General features: G+C 44.5%; 1 pseudogene; it reads right to left on the reverse strand.

Annotated features, from left to right (window-relative positions):
• Positions 1–5,965: 5,965 nt before the first annotated feature.
• The window catches only part of LOC111522956, a 31,209-nt pseudogene continuing 27,487 nt past the window's right edge, over positions 5,966–9,687 (reverse strand).

Here is a 9,687-nt window from a genome sequence, read left to right on the forward strand (position 1 = left end):
TGTGGATCCACGTGGTCTCCATCACTGATCTCACCTCTAGGTACTCCTGAGAATGCCTCCTCTGTCACTGTGGATCTGTGTAGTTTGCATCACTGAGATGTGTCGCGTCATTTCTGTCTTCCTGCTGTGCGTTCCTTTGGCTGCAGTATAGAAATTGCATAAATCCACTGCCTTTCACACCCGCAAATAGCTTCCTAGGGCCACTGTAATAAATTACTACATGCTGGGTGGCTTAGAACAATTTTATCCCTCAGCCTCCTAGAGGCCACACGTCTAAAATCAAGGTGTCAGCAGGGCAGTGCTCCCTGTGAAGGGTCCAGCGAGAACCTTTTCCACGGTGTTCTCCTAGGTCCTGGTGTTGCCGGCAACCCTTACTGACCCTTGGCTGGCAGACCCATTGCTCCCACCTCTGCCTGTGTCATCACATGGCCCTCTCCCTGTGTGTGTGTCTGTCTCTGTCGCCTCTCCTATTCTAATAAGAAACCAGGAATACCCACCCACGTGCTGGCGCAGTGCTCCACACCTGTAATCCTAAGTCTTTGGGAGGCCAAGGCAGGCAGATCACTTGAGGCCAGAAGTTTGAGACCAGCCTGGGCAACCTGGCAACACCTCTTCTCTACAAAAAACAAAATAATTAACCTGGTGTCGTGACTTACACCTGTAGTCCCAGCTACTGAGGAGGCTGAGGTGGGAGGATCACTTGAGCCCTGGAGGTCGAGGCTTCAGTGAGCCATGATTGCACCAGTGCACTCCCACCTGGGTGACAAAGCAAGACCCTGTCTCAAAAAACCCTGAATCACAACTTCAGGATGGCCTCAGCTTAGCCAATGACATCTACAATGACCATCTTTCCAAATAAAGTGACATTTTGAGATTAAAGGGGTTGGGACTTGAACATGTCCTTTTGGGGGACACAGCTGGACCTACAGTTGTGGTGAGTGAGTGTCTCCAGGCTTTTGATCTCCAGAAGTGTGTTCCTACATTCTCCTTTCTGTCTTGTGTTGTACATGTGCAAGAGTTTCTCTTGGCTGGACACACACACGCATACATGGAATTGAATGGCTGGATCAAAAAGACATTTACAACACGTGCTCACCAAAGGAATGTTACAAAATGTTCCCCAGTTTGTAACGTCTCTTTTCACTTAAAGTTTTCCTGATTCACAAACATTGTTAATTTTAACACGGTTCAACTTACTGATACTTCTTTTAGTTCATGTTTCTATGTTTAAAATATCCTTTCCTATCCATAGTTGAAAAGATATTCACTTACATTTAATTTTTTTATTTTATTTTGAGATGGAGTTTCACTCTGTTGCCCAGGCTGGAGTGCAATGGCGTGATCTCGGTTCACTGCAACCTCTGCCTCCCGGGTTCAAGAGATTCTCCTGCCTCAGCCTCCCAAGTAGCTGGGATTACAGGCATGTACCACCATGTCTGGTGAATTTTTGTATTTTTAGTAGGGACAGGGTTTCTCCATGTTGGTCAGGCTGGTCTTGAACTCCCAACCTCAGGTGATCCGCCCACCTCGGCTTCCCAAAGTGCTGGGATTACAGGTGTGAGCCACCGTGCCCAGCCTTTCACTTACATTTTATACTAGGAATTTTTAAGTTTTGTTTTTGACAGATGAAACTTGATCTATCAGGAGCTGCTTTTTGCATATAGTGTAAGATAGGGATTTTCTTTTCTTTTCTTTTCTTTTCTTTTTTTGAGACAGAATTTCACTCTTTCACCCAGGCTGGAGTGCAGTGGCGTGATCAAGGCTCACTGCAGCCTTGCCCCTGAGTCTCAAGCAATCTTCCTGCCTCAGTCTCTCAAGTAGCTGGGACTACAGATGTGCACCACCATGCCTGGCTAATTTTTTTTTTTTTTTTTTTTTTTTTGTAGACATGGGGTTTCACTGTGTTGTCAGGCTGGGCTCAAGTGATCTGCTCACCCCGGCCTCCCAAAGTACTGGGATTACAGGTGTGCACCACCGTGCCCAACTGTAGATAGGGGTTTGATTTTGTCTTTTCTTTGTGGATGACTAGTTTTTCCAGTTCCAGCTAATGAATGGTTCCTTCTCCTGTGCTGATCTGACATGCCGTCAGTCCGATGGTCACATCCACAATATGACACTGTTGCTGGCCTCCCTGTTTGCTTCCATTGGTCAGCATGCCTTTTCCTGGGCCAGTATCACACTATCTTAATTAATTACTCTAGGCTGGGCTCTGTGGCTCATGCCTATAATCCCAGCACTTTGGGAGGCCAAGGTAGGTGGATCACTTGAGGTCAGGAGTTTGAGACCAGCCTGGCCAACATGGTGAAACCCTGTCTCTACTAAAAATACAAAAATTAGCTAGGCGTGGTGGCACATGCCTGTAATCCCAGCTACTTGGGAGACTGAGGCAGGAGAATCGCTTGAACCCGGGAGACGGAGGTTGCAGTGAGCCAAGACTGTGCCATTGCACTCCAGGCTTGGCAACAAGAAAGAAATGCTGTCTCAAAAAAAAAAAAAAATGAACTACAGCTTGGTAAGTGCTTATATTTGATAAACCAAGTCCTATCTCTGTTCTTAAGAAGAGTTTTGGCTATGTTCGATGCTTCCATGAAAATTCCACAAAAAAAAAAACACTGGAAATTTTAATTGGAATCACACAGAATATACTGCTATTTTTGGGAAGTTGACATATTTCCTAGGATGAACTTTGAGGAGCCAGATTAGCAGGTCAAAGACTGTATGAACACGGGGACTTTTGACAAGCATCATCCAGTTGCTTTTCACTGGTTGTACTAAGCTACAGATGGGCAGGAACTTGGCCGGCTCACCTTTATGTCTTGAGCTCCTAGCTCAGTCCCTGAAACACTTATCAAACCAGAAATGTCTCTTATGCCAGCTGCACCCCAACTTCTTCAGTATAATTTTGTTTTATTTTTTATTGTTTTTGAGATGGAGTCCCTCTCTGTTGCCCAGGCTGGAGTGCAGTGGCATGATCTCGGCTTCCTACAACTTCCACCTCCCAGGTTTAAGTGATTCTCCTGCCTCAGCCTCCTGAGTAGCTAGGATTACAGGTGCCCACCACCAAGCCCAGCTAATTTTTGTATTTTTAGTAGAGACAGGTTTCACTATGTTGGTCAGGCTGGTCTTGAACTCCTGACCTCAGGTGATCCTCCCACCTTAGCTTCCCAAAGTGCTGGGATTACAGGCATGAGCCACCACACCCAGCCTCTAGTATAATTTTGAAATGTATAACCACTTTTTATCATGAATATCTCTAAACATAACCAGAAGAAAGCAGCACCTCCTGTTGGAATGGTGAAAATTCAGGACATAGACAACACGAAATGCTGGCAAGGATGTGGAGCAACAGGAACGCTCCTTCATTGCTGATGGGAATGCAAATGGTGCAGCCACTTTGGAAGACAGTTTGGCAGTTTCTTACAAAACTAAACAGTATCTTACCATATGATTCCTCAATCCTCTTCCTTGGTAATTACCCAAATGAGCTGAAAGCTTAGGTCCTCCCAAAACCTCCACCTGGATGTTTATAGCTGCTTTCTTCATAAATGCCAAAGCTTGGAAGCACCCAAGATGTCCTCCAGTAGGTGAAAGAATAAGCTGTGGTGCATCTGGAAATGGAATATTATTCAGCACTGAAAAGAACTGAGCCATCAAGCCATGGAAAGACATGGGAGAAAAATGCACTTTACTAAGTGAAATATTCTGAAAAGGTCACAATACCAACTATATGACATTCCAGAAAAGCCAAACCATGGAGACACTATAAAGGTCAGTAATTAGGGTGTGGGTAGGATGAGTGGGTGTCATGCTGAGGATTTTTAGGGCAATGTATAGCGTTATAACAGGGATACATGTCATTTCACATTTGTCAAAACCCACAAAATGTGCACCACCAGACTGAACCCCAGTGTGAACTGTGGGCGATAATGGTGTGTCACTGTAAGTTCATCAGTTGTAACAAATGGACCACTCTAGGGGGATGCTCATATGGAGGAGGCTGTGCATATGTGGGGCATAGGGGGTATTCTCACCCAATTTTGCTGTGAACCTAAAACTGCTCTTAAAAAGTCTATTTAAAGTAAAGCAACAACAGAATAAGATTTAAGTATAAATAAGTCTGTTATAAAATAGAGAACACCCATCAATGGATAAAAGTTAAGATTTTTTTGTTGATCAATTTATAAGTGAAGTGACTGACAAAACTTGTTTTTTTGAGGTCAGGTTAAAGCCATCTCAGAAACAAGTAGTAGAGTTACCAGTCTCCAAAATAAGCCATGTGAGTAGAGAGCAAATTGTTAATAACTTCAGCATTTCTGTGCATAGAACCAGGGAAGTAATGTCTTTAAATACATCTGCATCTTGAAATATCTGCCACTAATTTAGGCACATTGAAATTGCTGCATTAAACTACTGAACTATCATAGAAGCCTCTGCAACCTTTATTCTGAGTTTACAGATCCTATTTATAGCAGAGGATCAGAAAAATAAAATGTATTACTGTCTGGTGTACTGGGTGACCATGGCAGTGATGTACGTCTGGTGTAATAGGTGACCATGATGGTGATGGGTGACCGTGGCAGTGATGTGTGTCTAGTGTAACAGTCAACCGCGATGGTGATAGGTGATGGTGACAGTGATGTGGTCTAGTGTAATAGGTGACCGTGACAATGATGTATGTCTGATGTAACAGTTAACTGTGATGGTTACAGGAGAAAGTTGTACTATCTATTTCCACAGGAACATCTGTAGAGCATGTTTGGCTAATGCTTCTCTTAATGCACACTGGAACCACGCCATGCTGTTTCCCCTGCCCCCACCTGACAGTACAGTGCCCGGCACACATGACTTAGTCAATAAAACGTTGAATTTAAAAAAAAAACTAACCATTTTAAGTGTACGATTCCGTGACGTTTAGTACAACCACAGTGTTGTGCGAACACAACTAATTCCAGGACATTTGCTTCACCCCCAAAGGAAACCCCATACTCATTGTAATCACTCCTGTGTCCCCCTTTCTCCTGCCCCTGGCAGCCATGAATCTGCTTTTTTTTTTGACATGGAGTCTTTCTCTGTCACCCAGGCTGGAGTGCAGTGGTGCAATCTCGGCTCGCTGCAACCTCCGCCTCCCGGTTCCCGCCATTCTCCTGCCTCAGCCTCCCGAGTAGCTGGGACTACAGGCGCCCGCCACCACGCCCGGCTAATTTTTTGTATTCTTTACTAGAGACGGGGTTTCACTGTGTTAGCCAGGATGGTCTCGATCTCCTGACCCCGTGATCCGCCTGCCTCGGCCTCCCACAGTGCTGGGATTACAGGCGTGAGCCACCGCGCCCGGCCTGCTTTCTGTTTTTATGGACTGGTTTATTCTAGACATTTCATAAAAATGGATTCTTGCCATGTGGAGGCTTTTGTGTTTGGCTTCGTTCATCAGCATAATGTTTTCAAGGTTCATTCGCGTTGTGGATGAATCAGTACTTCGTTTCTTTTTTTACATTTTTAATTCTTTTTATTTTTAATTTTTTGCAGAGACACGGGTCTCACCATGTTGCCCAGTGAACTCCTGGCCTCAAGCAATCCTCCCGCCTTGCCTCCCAAAGTGCTGGGATTACAGATATGAGCCACCGTGCACTTTTTTAATTGTTAATTTTTTTTGTAACCAGGAGGCAAAACAATTTTATTTCACAGTTGTCTTTAAAATCACAAAGATACCTTTTCTTCATATATGAACATTAGTACAGATACCTATACTTTTTAGAAAATGATTATACAGACCCTCTCAAAGAAAAATGTATTCTGTGATACAGTTTCAGCGAGGTTGCTTGGAAAAAACTCATATCTGGACTGATTCCTAAAACATAGCATTCCACCACTCTGCAAATTTTGGTTCAAAATACAGATTACTCTCATCAGTATGTAGGTGCCTGCATTCTTACACATTTGATAATACATATATAGGCTGGCTTATCACCTAACATTCCATTGGTTTATCAGCAGGTCGAGCAGCTGTGCCTTTCTCTGTGGCCTTTCTTCAAGACCTTCCAGGAATGGACACATATCATCATCATCATAGATTGTAAACTCCAAAGTCTTTACCAACAATTCCAATGGAAACATTCTTTTAGCTAGGTCCTGTTCTGCAGGAAGTGTCTCTTTTTTTTTTTGAGACAGAGTCTCGCTCTGTCACCCAGGCTGGAGTACAGTGGCATGATCTTGGCTTACTGAAATCTCTGCTTCCCGGGTTCAAGCAATTCTCCTGCCTCAGCACCCACTAGTAGCTGGGATTACAGGCACATGCCACCATGACCGGCTAATATTTTTTGTATTTTTAGTAGAGATGGGGTTTCACCATGTTGGCCAGGCTAGTCTCGAACTCCTGACCTTGGATGATCCACCTGCCTCAGCCTCCCAAAGTGCTGGAATTACAGGCATGAGCCACCGTGCCCAGTCGGAAGTGTCTCTCTTAAGGCACGCAGACCATGTTTAGCCAGTTCCTTTAAATTGCACTCCATAAATTCAAACATACGTCTCTCCAAGTAAGCACAAGCTGACTGAAAACAGGCTCCAATGGACATTAGCTCTGCAGTCAAAATAGTTACCAGATAGACAGGTTTGGAAAATGTGAGGGCCCATAGCATCATAACCAGCAATAAACAGCCCAACACCATATGGTCTCTGGCCATATCGCAGTGTTGGTATCTGGGTTTTGTTTCCAATTAGAGATACAAGACGAGACACTGGAAGTGGTCTATCAAATACAAATCTGGAATCCAAACACTCCTGGTGCATAAAATTACACAATAGCCCAGGCTGGTCTCGAACTCTCAAGCTCAAGCAATCCACCCACCTCGGCTTCCCGAAGTGCTGGGTTTACAGGTGTGAGCCACCACGCCTGGCCCAGTTCTACTTTTTTTTTTTTTTTTTTTTTAGAAGGAGTCTCGCTCTGTGTCCCCCAGGGTGGTCTCCATCTCCTGACCTCGTGATCCACCCACCTCGGCCTCCCAAAGTGCTGGGATTACAGGCATGAGCCACCGCGCCCGGCCTACTTTTAATACGCTTTCCATATGCCTCCTTTGAATCCTTGCTGAAATTGATATGTAACAAAATTCAGTAATGTGCACAAATATTTTTTTCTTCATTTTGATAGTTGAACTGTATTGACATTGTCAGAACCCATAGCTGTCACATGACATCACTCTCTCCTATAGGCATTCGTCCTAATTCTGCAAGGAGATGTATATTTCATTCTAACCAGTAGTCCCTGGTGTCTCTCCAGTCATTTAGATGGTCTGAAGCAACATGGGCTTAGCCACTGGGGTTAATTTTCCTAGATACTGTCCCCTTTCAATACCTAATTTCAAGTCTTTTTTCATTTCAGGAAACACTTCTCAAAATATACTTTTTTTTTTTTTAGATGGAGTCTCACTCTGTCGCCAGGCTGGAGTACAGTGGGGTGATCTCAGCTCACTGCAACCTCTGCCTCCCAGGTTCAAGCGATTCTCCTGCCTCAGCCTCCCAAGTAGCTAGGATTACAGGCATGCACCACCACGCCTGGCTAATTTTTGTGTGAGTGTATTTTTTTTTTTTTTTGCAGTAGAGACGGGGTTTCACTATGTTGGCCAGTCTGGTCTCAAACTCCTGACCTCAAGGGATCCACCTGCCTTGGCCCCCCAAAGTGCTGGGATTACAGGCGTGAGCCATATTATTTTGTATCACTGCCTTGGTTTTCCTCTTCAGTAACTCCTATTAAATTTATATTAGATCTTCTTTTCTGATCTTCTATACTTATTCCTCATTTTGAATTGGTTTCATCTTATCATTTATTTTTAACTTCAATTTTATGGAGGTTTAATTGAAGTACGCTAAAGCGCAGATATTGTTGGTGTAGCCTTTGTTTTTGACATGCATGTGGAGTTTCACATCCATAGCACTCAAGGTAGCAGCTATTTCTATGGCCCCCAAAAGTTTCTAGTGCCCGTCTATATCCATCCCTACCTCCACCCCATCCCCAGGATGTATTTTCTCGTCTGTTTTTCATACCCAGGATCTGGTTTCTGTCATTATATGCTAGTTTTCATGTTCTAGAAATTTATACAAATAGAATCATACAGTGTATGCTATTTTTCTTTTCTTTTCTTTTCTTTTTGAGACAAAGTCTCACTGTCACCCAGGCTGGAGTGCAGTGGTGTGATCTCGGCTCACTGCAACCTCTGCCTCCCAGGTTCAAGCCATTATCCTGCCTCAGCCTCCAGAGCAGCTGGGATTACAGGTGCCCACCACCACAACCAGCTAATTTTTAAAATTTTTAGTACAGACAGGGTTTCGCCATGTTGCCCAGACTGGTCTTGAACTCCCGACCTCAAGCGATCCGCCCGCCTCTGCCTCCCAAAGTGCTGGGATTACAGGCATGAGCCACTGTGCCTGGCTGTGATTCTGTCTGGCTTCTCTCACTCTGTGTACTTCTCAGATTCAGCTGTGCTATAACTTGTGTCAGTAGCTTGCTTCTCAAATTGCTGAATAACATCCCACTGTATGGATACATCACCCTTCCTTTGTCTATGAAATGCCCGCCCTCTTCATTTCATGGGTATTTCAGTTGTTTCCAGCTTTTGGCTATTAGAAATACAGCTGTGAGGAATATTTGTATACCAGTCCTTATGTGGTCATGTATTTTTTTTCCTCTGGAGCAAGTCTGAAATGATTGGGTCATACGGTAGTGTGTGTTTACTGTTTTAAGAAAGAAAGTCCTATTTTTTTCTAGGATTTATACCATTTTATATTGCCACCAGCAGTGTGGGAGACAATGCCTGCTGTTCACAAGCGTGTGCTGGTGTCCAATTGTGGTTTTAATTTATGTTTTTTGTTTCCCTGATGATGGTGGGGAACATTTTTTCTTTTTCTTCTTCTCTTCCTTCTCCTCCTCCTCCTCCTCCTCCTCCTTCTTCTTCTTTCTTCTTTCTTTCCTCTTTCTTCTTCCTTCTTCTTCTTTCCTCTTTCTTCTTCTCTCCTTCTTCTTCTTCTTTTCTGTTTGAGACGAGTCTTGCTCTGTCACCCAGGCTAGAGCTCAGTGGTAGGAGCTCAGCTCACTGCAACCTCTGCCTCCCGGGTTCAAGCAATTCTGCTGCCTCAGCCTCCCGAGTAGCCTGATTACTGGCGCACGCCACCACGCCTGGCTAATTTTTGTATTTTTAGTAAAGATGGGGTTTTGCCATGTTGGCCAGGCTGATGATCCTCAGGTGATCCACCCACCTCAGCTTCCCAAAGTGCTGGGATTACAGGCATGAGCCACTGCACCCAGCATGGGGCACGTTTTTTCATGTGCTTATTGGTTATTTACAAATATTATCCTATGAAATATCTATCGCCTTTTTTAAAAAGTGGGTTAAGTAGGCCAGGCACGGTGGCTCAAGCCTGTAATCCCAGCACTTTGGGAGGCCGAGACGGGTGGATCACGAGGTCAGGAGATCGAGACTATCCTGGCTAACACGGTGAAACCCCATCTCTACTAAAAAAATACAAAAACTAGCCGGGCGAGGTGGCGGGCGCCTGTAGTCCCAGCTACTCGGGAGGCTGAGGCAGGAGAATGGCGTAAACCCGGGAGGCGGAGCTTGCAGTGAGCTGAGATCCGGCCACTGCACTCCAGCCCGGGCGACAGAGCAAGACTCCGTCTCAAAAAAAAAAAAAAAAAAAAAG

The sequence above is a fragment of the Piliocolobus tephrosceles genome, chromosome 10 (genome assembly GCF_002776525.5).
Source record: "Piliocolobus tephrosceles isolate RC106 chromosome 10, ASM277652v3, whole genome shotgun sequence".
In the NCBI taxonomy this organism is placed as follows: domain Eukaryota; kingdom Metazoa; phylum Chordata; class Mammalia; order Primates; family Cercopithecidae; genus Piliocolobus; species Piliocolobus tephrosceles.